The sequence below is a fragment of the Canis lupus genome, chromosome 1 (genome assembly GCF_011100685.1).
Source record: "Canis lupus familiaris isolate Mischka breed German Shepherd chromosome 1, alternate assembly UU_Cfam_GSD_1.0, whole genome shotgun sequence".
Classification (NCBI taxonomy): domain Eukaryota; kingdom Metazoa; phylum Chordata; class Mammalia; order Carnivora; family Canidae; genus Canis; species Canis lupus.
In genome coordinates this window covers 64,902,739-64,904,864 of record NC_049222.1, presented here as the reverse complement: position 1 = coordinate 64,904,864, position 2,126 = coordinate 64,902,739, and the positions used below count along the sequence as shown (strand labels likewise).

The following is a 2,126-nucleotide window of genomic DNA, read 5'->3' as shown; positions in this document are numbered from 1 at the left end:
AGACACAGAGAGAGGAAGAGACATAGACAGAGAGAGAAGCAGGCTCCCAGTTGGGAGCCCGATGTGGGATTTGATCCCAGGACCCCAGGGTCATGGTCTGAGCCCAAGGCAGACGCTCAAGTATTGAGCCATCCAGGTGCCTGAGAGAATGTGATTTTTTTGAGAAAATCCAAGATAATTTAATAATTAACAAAGCTACATGCCAATTATAAGTGGTTATAAAATAATTCTGATAATAAACATATGAAGCATAGAAGTCTAACAATCTAATAGTAAAACAACCTACTAATACTGTATCAAGAAGTGTGTGAGACCTATGTTAAAAAAAAACGCATTTATTTCTTGAAATGCAAAAGAAAGTTTTGCTACTTGAAGAGATATATCATAGAAATACTAATTTTTCCCAAATTAATTTACATGGTTAATCCAAATTCCAATAAAAATCCCACCTCCTTAAAAAATTGTATGGTTTTAGAACACCAAAAATTATTCTAAACTTTTTTTAAAACACTAAAGAGATGAACTTAGCCAAAAGGGGGGTGGGTAACTGAGCAGGAACTTGCTTTATTAGATGTTAAAACTTTATATAAAAATTTAACATAGTGGTAAAATCAATGGATAAATCAATGTGACAGAATGTATAGGCCTTGTTGTTGATCATATCTAAGAATCTAGTATATGATAAAGTATCTTAAACTGATAAGAACAGATACTACCCTTGCTCTTAGCTAAAAGGCTGAGAAATAATAAAGTACCTTTAATCAATGGGGAAAATAGGGTTGCCCCAGTATTTTCATTGTCTGGAATTCTTTCTAAAAAGTTAGTGGGAGAAAAATCCAAGAATTCCTAAACAAATGCATTCATCACACATTATTTAAAAGAGATTGGAAATAACTAACTGCCCAATAACACAGCAGAATGGTTAAATGAACTAGGGCAGATCTACATGATGAAATATAACCCTTAAAATTGCATTTCTGACAATTTCCACTGTTATGGGCAAATAATTACGATATATTTTCAAGAAACTATAAAGTGAGTATGATCATAAATATATATATATTCCATATGCAAATATGTAGATATTAAAAGTACAAAAGACTGAGAGAATATACACCAAAATGTTGTATATGCATTTTATAAATAGACAAAAATATAAGATGCTTAAATCTCTCAAGTAAAAGGAACTGAAAGGAGTAATTAAATAAATCTATCCAATTATGAAGGGTATATATAGACACAGCACTGACTTTTCCTTTTTAAACCTTGAGAATTTTATATTGGACAAAAATTTAAGATTGCTTTAAGTTATGGGTATCATAGATGTCATTATAGATGACTTCTGGTCATTTGAGATAATCATGCTACTCCACACTACCACAATCCCACGTAGTTTACAATCATATTTCAATCGTAGATGATGCAAAAAGTTTTTAATATAAATGGAACTTGGAACTTTCCAGTATATTTTTCTTTTCAAAAATATCTGGTACACATGGATAAAATACACAAATATTGCCAAGATCATATTTTTGTATTTTAGACAACTGAATGTAAATTTAGATATGCCCCTGATTCATTGATCCTGTGAAAATTATTTGGTGAATTCTTTAGCACTCATCTGTATGTCTCTAGGTACAAATAAAGCAAATTTCACCAAATCCCCATGAAACCAAAAGTTTACATAAATAGAAAAGACTTGAGGCGCCTGGTGGCTCAGTGGGTTAAGTGCCTGCCTTCAGCTCAGGTCATGATCCCGGGGTCCTGGAATCGAGCCTGCTCAGTGGTGAGTCTGCTTCTCCCTTTGCCCTTCCCCCTGTGTATGGGCTTTTTCTCTCTCTCTGTCAAATCAATCAATAAAATCTTAAAAAAAAAAAAAAAAAAAAAGAAAGAAAGAAAGAAAGAAAGAAAGAAAAGACTTGCAAGTTAATCTTCTAGATTACCTGCAACTACTATACACAGCTAAATTTTTAAATTTATCTGAGCCCACAGCATCATTTATTTAGTACTTTGTTTTTAAATTTTGCCCCTTTTGGGGACGCCTGGGTGGCTCAGCAGTTAGCATCTGCCTTTGGCTCAGGGCCTGATCTCAGAATCCTGGGATCGAGTCCCGCATCGGGCTCCCC

General features: G+C 33.8%; 1 pseudogene; it reads right to left on the bottom strand.

Moving 5' to 3' along the window:
* Positions 1-613: 613 nt before the first annotated feature.
* Positions 614-748, bottom strand: LOC119869929 (annotated as a pseudogene).
* Between the last annotated feature and the right edge of the window lie 1,378 nt (positions 749-2,126).